Genomic DNA, 10,336 nt, shown 5'->3' on the forward strand with positions numbered 1-10,336 from the left:
ACTAGCCATCCTACTGGGAGAGGGGAAGACAAACTAGCCATCCTACTGGGAGAGGGGAAGACAAACTAGCCATCCTACTGGGAGAGGGGAAGACAAACTAGCCATCCTACTGGGAGAGGGGAAGACAAACTAGCCATCCTACTGGGAGAAGAGAAGACAACCTAGCCATCCTACTGGGAGAGGGGAAGACAAACTAGCCATCCTACTGGGGGAGCAGAAGACAAACTAGCCATCCTACTGGGAGAGGGGAAGACAAACTAGCCATCCTACTGGGGGAGCAGAAGACAAACTAGCCATCCTACTGGGAGAGGGGAAGACAAACTAGCCATCCTACTGGGAGAGGGGAAGACAAACTAGCCATCCTACTGGGGGAGCAGAAGACAAACTAGCCATCGTACTGGGGGAGGAGAAGACAAACTAGCCATCCTACTGGGAGAGGGGAAGACAAACTAGCCATCCTACTGGGGGAGCAGAAGACAAACTAGCCATCCTACTGGGGGAGCAGAAGACAAGCTGCAACACAGCAGCTAAATATATTGTTGCATGTCAGAATCTGAGAGACAGTGAGTGAGCACCCCATCCACACACCGACACACACACACACAGGTTTCTTCCTTTTCTATTTTTTGTTCTTCTCTTCTTTAAATTAACGTTTGCACTACTAATTTATTGTTAAATTGGTTGGTTGGTTGTTCTTAACAACACAGCAACTTTGTTTTCTATTATAGTTTGTCTGTTATAAACTGTACTGTACTGTTTTGTCTCTTGTCTCTTTTTCATCGTCTTCTGCTTTTTCTTTGTTTTCTGGACAGAGGAAGCAACGATACCCAATGAACAGGAGCGTCTCTAAAGACGTCACATTGTCCTGTTTATCAGACCAAGTGAAAGGAAATAATTTGAACACCTCAAAATCATACTTTACCAGACATGTGAAAGATGAAGTCAAATATCACCAGTCTTTCCCCAGTACCAGTCAGTTGACAGCTGAATGTCTCCTTCTTCTGGGTGTTTGAAAGCATCTTAGTGGAGTTACAGAAATACACTGTGTTTTCCTTGCCAACACAGCTCACCTGACTATCTTTCTCATCCACCCACTCCACCTTTATAGACCGTTCATATGTCACCACAGAGCAGGAGAGCGTCAGGCGGTCAGCGGTCTTCTGGCCAGTCACTGGAGAAGATGGTGATGTGTGTAGAGGAAGACAGCGACATGGTACCAAGTTATAACATCATTAAGACATTACTGCCGTGGTCATTACTGTCTCCTGTCCTACAGCAGCTCTGAATAGTTATAAGAATGTGGATGAAGATGAGCAGGATACAGTACAAATACTCACTGCTTACAACAGAAAGATAAACGGGAGAATAATCTTGTTGGTATGGGGGTCGTCGTCGGCAGATGTACAGACCAGCGTCCTCGACTGTCACCTTCTTTATAAGCAGATAACAGTTTGGTGTAATACTCAGCCTGTCTGCTCTGGAGTTGGTGACGTCATTCCTTCTAACTTGACCACCAGAAACCAATTCTTGTGCCTTATCATAGTTACTGAAGAACCAGCTAGTAGTACTGAAACAGTTTTCTGGTCCTGATCTCACACTGGTACATGGCAGAGTGACCTCATCATCTCCATCTCTGCTGTAGATGAAGAGAGATCTTTGTCCGGTAACTGCTGAGGAGAAAATATTTCTTATTGATCCAAATGAATAAAACCCACATAACAACACAGCTGGTACCAACACAGTTGGTGTGAAGAGATATTTGAAGACTGGCAGATAATGCACTTCAGATCTTGACTTTCAGGAATTCACTATATGAACCATTCAGCATGTTTTAAATAACATCATAATGAACGATGCTCACAGAATGAAGAGTGATTAATACATTATGTAATAATGTTTCCATGTTGAGCAGAAATTAATACGATGTTGCTGAATGTTGTTATTTATCCATAAGCTGTTATCTAAAATACATTAAAATGTGTTCTTACCTGCTGCAGGAAACAGTATTATCAGAAATAATGATGTTTCACTCATTCTCAACTCAGCCATTCTGCTCTGTCTGTCTGTCTTCTGTCGGTCTGTATGTGGACTGGGTGTTGGTACAGAGACAGATATATCTCCTGTGGTTAGTTCTGCTTCTCAGCAGTGAGCAGGTGTATTTTATCACACCAGACACCACTGCTGATGAACTTCATGTTGCTTTCTTTCAGGAAAGAAGAAGAAGGAAGTTGTGGGTGAGGTGTCATTGCTGTTAACATGGAGTACAATCTGCTTCTCATTTTCACTGGTACGATGATCTTTCACACACACACACACACACACACACACACACACACACACACACACACACACACACACACACACACACACACACACACACACACACACACACACATACCTAGGGGCAGGTTAGTACAACCTACTTGTCGTTGGACTGTGGGAGGAAACCCACGCAGACACGGGGAGAACATGCAAACTCCACACAGAGGACGACCCGGGACGACCCCCAAGGCTGGACTACCCCGGGCTTCGAACCCAGGACCTTCTTGCTGTGAGGTGACAGCACTAACCACGGCGCCACGTGCCGTCAGTGATGAAACGTATCTGTCAGTAAACGGTGTGTCCAGATGAACTGATTCAACCTTCTTTGACTTTCTTACCTGGAGTCTTGAACATGCATCAAGACTTTGTGGTTGATAAATTTGCCAATCAAGTGAGCGCCAAGTGAAGCCTCAGGAAAGTTGGTCCACAAGGATTCAAACCATTGATTTAATAGGAACAGATGCATTTTCACACCTGCACACTTAGAGGCAACTTCAAATACTTGATATTTAATTATAAAAAGCTCAACACTATTACACATGTAAAATCAACAACAACAAAATATGACTGTTGATAAACTACAAACTAACAGGAAACACATTCACCCCTGAACTCAACAGCATGTCTGAAGTGACTGTTTGATGCCCCAAATTGTCATTAATTAAACTAATAAGCTTCCTTTATGTGCATTGCAGTTTTACATTTGGTGGCTCTGCTCTACTTTTATGGCTGTGCCTCTTTTTGCGTCACTCCGCCCTCTTGTGGACGAATAAAGCACTTTCCCAAAGACTTCCTTAACAACACATTCTACAAATACTCATTAAAAGAATAAATATACAGCACAAAAAAACGTGTAAAACTACAAACATGTTGAACTGTCAATTTTATTCCCTCATCTATCGTAAACAACCCGTTGTAAAAGTAAAAACAAAAATAACTGCTTTGAAATTAAGTGTTTAATTGTGTAGGATTACAATTATGATATTTAACCAATAAAGTAAAACCAACAAGTAACAAATGATAGACTTAACTATGTTTTCCATTGCATATGAATACAGTCTGTTGAGCACGGGCATCATTTGGTGTCATACTGTCAGTTTTTAATAAATGTGACAGTAAAACTTAATGACCTCATGAAAACTGAGGGGGTCTCACAACTGGGCTGCATCTGAAGCAGTATTTACACATATACTTATGCAAATGAGTACTCTGTGAGAAGAACATCACACCACATCTCTTGTTTTACACAACAAACACCTACAGTGTGAAGAATGGCAGAGCACTGATGCAATCAGGTAGCAGGGTTTCACATGTTTACACACTGTCATATTGAGCTTATCAAAGACCTGATGGCTTCTGAATAAGCAGGACTAATGCATGTTGTCTTCATAACAATGTACCACGCACAAGCCAGTGTAGCTTGACACAAGACAGAAAACCAGGAGAGATGCAAAACTGGTTGTAGCACAACAAATGTGTAGAAAACACATTCACCTTTGTGAATACAGCCAGTGACAAACGTGGATTACAGACCACAGACCAGCAGTGGAGAGGTTGACCAACCACTGACATGTTGTGAGTGTGGACAGAAGCATCGTCAGAAGAATGAAGCTACCAATGCAGAGATGTCATGACTGCATGGCGTCTAATATCAAGTCAGTGATGTTGTTCACCATTATTGCCCCACAAGTGCCCTTGAGCAAAGCCTCAACACCATATTTGCTCTGGGGGGAGTACGGTGGCTCAAATGGTCAGATTTGACAACAACACACCGCAGAATATGTACACACGAGTTCTGAATTGTAACCGAGCTCTTCAGCTGGGAATGTGATACTGATATCATGCTGTGTATTCTTGCTACATCAGTCCTACTTCTGCAATCCGGTGTGTAAGCCCTGTGCTCTGCTACTGCTGGCTGGTAGCGGGCCAGCTGGAAACCTTTACTACAGCTGGTCATCAACACACAGATTAAAACTTTGGACTCGAGGCGTCCGGGTAGCGTAGTGGTCTATTCCGTTGCCTACCAACACAGGGTTCGCCAGTTCGATTCCCCATGTTACCTCCGGCTTGGTCCCTACAGACACAATTGGAGATGTCTGCAGGTGGGAAGCTGGATGTGGGTATGTGTGGTGTTCACTGCACTAGCGCCTCCTCTGGTCGGTCGTGGCGCCTGTTCAGGGGGGAGGGGGGACTGGGGGTAATAGCGTGATCCTCCTAAGCGCTCCGTCCTCCTGGTGAAACTCCTCACTCTCAGGTGAAAAGAAGCGGCTGGCGACTCCACATGTATTGGAGGAGGCATGTGGTAGTCTGCAGCCCTCCCCGGATCAGCAGAGGAGGTGCAGCGGCGACCCGGACGGCTCAGAAGAGCGGGGTAACTGGACAGGTACAACTGCGGGGAAAAAGGGGGAAACATGTTCAAAAACACAGAGGCTGTGTTCACACATAAACACGTTGTGTTAACTTTATGAGATGTGCAGATGTATTCAACTTTGTGAAATGCTGTAGGCATATGCTAAACGATAAATGTAACCCCCATGATTTTAGCTGCCCTAGAAAGAGTTAATGCATGTCCCCGCAGTCCCCTGTAGAGGGCGCTAGCAGCCTGTCCAAATGGACAATTGCCAGGCCTTGTCAGATCAGAACGAGAGTTGAAACAGATTAACTGCAGACTTTTCTTGAGCTGCAGACGAAGGAACAAAAGCCCAACTCGCAGAAGCTGGAGCAGAGATACAACATTTATGCCTTTGTTACCTTTACTCCTTTAAGTTTACCAGTTTAAGTTAATTAATGCCGTTTGGATTGGAGAGGATTGCTTGCTTGGAGACCTGTTTTCTTTCTTTGCCCGGGTTCTCCGGTTGGTCTTTGTGTGCTGGATTCCTTCCCCAAGAGAAGGGAGCAGCGAGCCCTGTGACCCACGAGGCGTGGACAGCACGTGGAAGAGTGGCGTCTCGCTTCTCCATTGAGGACGACCAGGAGAGACAGATAAGACCGTTTTGGAGATCTCTCTATTTTTTGAATGAACACTACACACACACTACCCGGGTAGTTTCAGACTTTCATCTTTTCATATTTTCCCTTTTTGACCAGAGCTCTGAGTCCACACACTGAAAAGACTTTGCAGACAGACCAAAGGGGTTTGACCCTTATTCCTTGTTATTTTTCTTATTGACCATTCAAAGTGCACTTGTGTTGATATTACTATGTTTAATAAATGTCGGCCATGTTTCTCTTTTATAAAACTGTTGTCTGAATAATATTCTTTTCCAATTCCTCCTTAGCCCAACCTATTTTAGATTATTTAGCCCAGTTGCTTTATAACCCATTTCCAGAGTCTTACGTAAGCATTTCACTTTTCTTTCTTCATTCATTTGTTCATTTATTTAATCACTGCCATCAGAACCAATGGCCAGAGGTGTTGCCAAGGAGACCGTAGCATTAAAAGCCTGTTATGGGGACAGTAAACCCTCAGCTAGTCCAAACTTTGCTGCAGGAAATGTACCTTCTAGTTTTTCCCATGTTGTGTGTGTGTGTTGACAGTGGCGTAGAGGACACTGGCATCATCAGAGACCGCGGCAGAGGAAGGAGGAGCTCTCACAGTGTGATACGTCACTTCTTCATCATCATCATCATCACCACCCAGACCCTGTAGGACGGAGCAGCACACCACACGAGGAGACACAACACCACGTCACAACACACAATGACACAAAGAAAGACACAATACAACAAAACACCACACGACACGAGAGGACACAACACCAAATTACACATCGCTCAAACACAACAGCCCATGAAATGACACAAGCACACACAACACAACACAAAACGTCTCTCTCGGTTGAATGTTTGTCATCATTTACAAATGAATGATCTTCATCCATTGAAATATGGGTACATGGGTTCTACCTGACAACGGTGAACAGCTACACACCAGGAACAAATGCTCAGAGTATAAAAGTTGTGGCCGTCATGTCTGGAGGCGATAGTGTGTCCCACTAACCTGGGACTAAATACTGTCTGGCCCTCTTCCCCGTGTCTCCTCTATAGAGAATCCACATCAGACGGCTTACCTGTCCTTCAGCCCTGCTCTGCTTCTTCTTCTTAGAGAAGGAGACGGAGGCATAGGTGAGACCATCACTGGGATCAGCCTACACAGTTTAGGACACATGTTCAGCTCAATGTTGGTCAGCAGCACACAGATTTGTAATGAATAATAAATAATAACAACAACAACAATAATAATAATAATAACAATAATAATCATTTCCCCTACGTCAGAATAAAACACAACGACACTTCACATTATTTCATACATTTAAACAATCTATTCTATTCTATTCTATTCTGTAGAAAGTGTAAATGACCTCACGTCGTCCTGACTGGCTGCAGGACCGGGCTGCTTCTCTCTGGGCTTACCATCACTGAACAAGGTGACACCCTGTCCAGATACAGTTGGTCAATCTCTCAATCTCTCAATCTCAATCTCAATCTCAATCTCAATCTCAATCTCTCTCTCTCTCTCTCTCTCTCTCTCTCTCTCTCTCTCTCTCTCTCTCTCTCTCTCTCTCTCTCTCTCTCTCTCTCTCTCTCTCTCTCTCTCTCTCTCTCTCTCTCTCTCTCTCTCTCTCTCTCTCTCTCTCTCTCAGCTGAAGAGTGAGTGAGCATGCTGAGCAGACGTGTGAGGGTGGTTGTGAAAAATTTCCATCTTTAATCTTTTTGCTATCTTTATTTTTCCTTCTAAGTATTGCAGGATTACTGGTTTGGTGTGTATATAGGGAGGTTTTAGGGGGTTGTGTGTGTGGTTCAGAGGGGAACCCTATGGACCTTCAAGGTATTCAGTGAATACCCAAGAATGATGTTGAGAGAATTTTTGTATACCTAATAAATATTTTTAATCATTTTCATTCACTGAAATAACAGTAATAACTTCTACATCGTCGTTATTAACTTGGGCTAATATGTCTTGGCAAACAGTGGGTTAATATGATGGAACGGGAAATGGACCAATCACAAATTTTCTTCCGACGGTATCTGGGTGAATCAGCGGTTTCCCGTGCCAGGACCCTCGGTAGCTGTAACCCAGGGGTCCCCAACCTTTTTTGCACCGCGGACCGGCTTAATAAACAATATTCTGGCAGACTGGAGGGGGGGGGGGGGGGTTAATAACGACCGGAGTATAGTTTAGGCTTATAAATCAATAGTATCATAACATTTAAAGTAAAGTTTGGATATTAATACACAGCACATATTTTCCTCTCATTAACATTACATACATATAACAACATTGTGACTCCCCAACTTCATCAGTTCTCCTTGAAAGTGTGGTAGCTGAAAGAGGAACCTCTGCCACCTTGGCAGCTGCAGCTTCAACCCACAGTTCACGGCACATGTTCTTGGCAGCAGGCAGAATCAATTCTTCGCCGATAGTGAAAAGCTTCTTAGCCTTAGCAACACAACTAGCCACTAAGTAGCCTTAGCAACACGACCAGCCACTAAGTAGCCTTAGCAACACGACTAGCCGCTAAGTAGCCTTAGCAACACGACTAGCCGCTAAGTAGCCTTAGCAACACGACTAGCCGCTAAGTAGCCTTAGCAACACGACTAGCCGCTAAGTAGCCTTACCAACAGGACTAGCCGCTAAGTAGCCTTAGCAACATGACTAGCCGTTAAGTAGCCTTAGCGACACGACTAGCTGCTAAGTAGCCGCTAAGTAGCCTTAGCAACACGACTAGCCACTAAGTAGCCTTAGCAACACGACTAGCCACTAAGTAGCCTTAGCAACAAGACTAGCCACTAAGTAGCCTTAGCAACACGACTAGCCACTAAGTAGCCTTAGCAACACGACTAGCCGCTAAGTAGCCTTAGCAACACGACTAGCCGCTAAGTAGCCTTAGCGACACGACTAGCCGCTAAGTAGCCTTAGCAACACTAGACACTAAGTAGCCTTAGCGACACGACTAGCCACTAAGTAGCCTTAGCAACACGACTAGCCACTAAGTAGCCTTACCAACACGACTAGCCACTAAGTAGCCTTAGCAACATGACTAGCCGCTAAGTAGCCTTAGCAACACGACTAGCCGCTAAGTAGCCTTAGCAACACGACTAGACACTAAGTAGCCTTAGCAACATGACTAGCCACTAAGTAGCCTTAGCAACACGACTAGCCACTAAGTAGCCTTAGCAACACGACTAGACACTGAGTAGCCTTAGCAACATGACTAGCCACTAAGTAGCCTTAGCAACACGACTAGCCACTAAGTACGACGCTCTCAGAGCAGCAGCACGTGTAAAGGCGGTGGCTCTCAGCACGCGCTTCTGTCCTCCACGGGTTTGTCTCCACAGGTTTGTCTTTAAGTGCAGGGTGCTTGGACTCAAGGTGCCGAAGCAGTTCTAGGGCTTCATTGTCTCATTAGACAGTTTGTCTCCACATATCACACACAGGGGGCCCGGAGCATGCGAGTCACCAGTCACAATAAAGCCGTATCTCCTCGTATTTCCTATTTAAGGAAACTGCTTTTTTTGCTGTGTCGGCCTCTACTGTCTCTTATCATCGTCATTAGACCTTTTATCTCCCCTACCTCTTCTGAAGAAACTCTCATGCGACGTTTGTTTTTTACCGGTACTCATGGTAGCTAACTAAACGTAGCATAAAAAGTAAGGAAATGTGTGTTTTGTAGATTATGTCTATGTTGTAACAAAGCTTCTTGGCAATAAATCTTATATCAGGCAGCTGATTGGCAGCACGTGGGGTACCAGAAGCTCAAAACAAGAGTCAATAGCAACAGCAAAATAAGCTGTTGGGCCTTGGTAGAGAAGATTTGGCAAATTTTTCATGGGCGCAACCCACATACTCAGCTCTGCTGCTCATCCCACAAATGCATGTTCCTTACACATGTGGCACCATTTAAAAGGCAAATAAACAGGCTTTCCAACGGTATAAGATTTATTGCCAAGAAGCATTGTTACATTTGTCTTACATTTGCCTATTGTCTTTGATTTAGTTGAACATCCATTTATAATAAAGTCTTCCGAATATTTTGGTTTCGGTCTAAAATGTATAAAGGTAATTAATATGATGTATAATGACATTAATAGTTCAGTTTCTCTCCCTAAAGGAACATCTAAAAGATCTGAGGTTAAACGAGGGATTTGACAGGGTTGTTCTTGCTCCCCTTTAATATGTATTTTAGTTGCAGAAGTGTTGGCTATTTTTATTTTTTTTAAAAATAGTCCAGACATTGAGCCTTTAAATGTGCTAGGCAATCATCTGGTCATAACTCAGCTGGCAGATGATACTACCATCTTCCTCAAGAGGTCAGAACAGATCCCTCTGGTAATCAAGAAGATAGATGAGTTTTCTAAAGCATCGGGACTACACTTAAATTTTAAAAAATGTGAACTAATTGCTATACATGACCATCCACTAATAGATTTGAATGATATTCCAGTCAAAAAATGAAGTAAAATACTTAGGAGTGGTTATAACTAAAGATTGTGAAGTTGAGAAGAACTAAATATTGAGACTGTTATAAAGAAAATACATCTATCTCAGTTCTTGTTTACAGAGGAATTCATCAATATTCAGATGTATTTTGATTACTAAAATTGAAACATTATCTAGAATTATGTACCCAGCTTTTTCATTAGCCATTCCTGACAATTTATTTAAATCCACTAATCAAACAAATTTCAACTAGTTTGGAAAAACAAACATCATTATATTAGAAAAGGGGATGTGGTAAAACCCTTAGAAGAAGGGGGCTTAAATGTGATTGACTATGAGTCAATGAATGGAATGATAAAACTAAAATGGTTACAACAATTCATACAAAATAATAATGGATTCTGGTTTAATATTCCTTCTAAAATATTTAGTGAGTGCGGTGGGATAGATTTTCTGTTTAGATGTGATTTCTGTATTGCTAAACTACCGATTAAGCTGTCTAGATTTCATCAGCAGGCTCTCTTATGTTGGAAACTGGTTTATAGCACAATTTCACTCCACATAGCTCTC

The 10,336-nt window shown here is 43.1% G+C and overlaps 1 long non-coding RNA gene across 1 annotated transcript; it reads right to left on the bottom strand.

Annotated features, from left to right (window-relative positions):
• Positions 1–3,825: 3,825 nt before the first annotated feature.
• On the bottom strand, positions 3,826–6,010 carry LOC130125505 (uncharacterized). The gene is made up of 3 exons (XR_008811438.1): positions 5,822–6,010; positions 5,094–5,276; positions 3,826–4,711 (listed from the first exon to the last, which is right to left on the bottom strand). It is a non-coding gene; the product is annotated as an uncharacterized LOC130125505 (long non-coding RNA).
• Positions 6,011–10,336: the final 4,326 nt, after the last annotated feature.

This window comes from Lampris incognitus, chromosome 15, assembly GCF_029633865.1.
Source record: "Lampris incognitus isolate fLamInc1 chromosome 15, fLamInc1.hap2, whole genome shotgun sequence".
Lineage (NCBI taxonomy): Eukaryota > Metazoa > Chordata > Actinopteri > Lampriformes > Lampridae > Lampris > Lampris incognitus.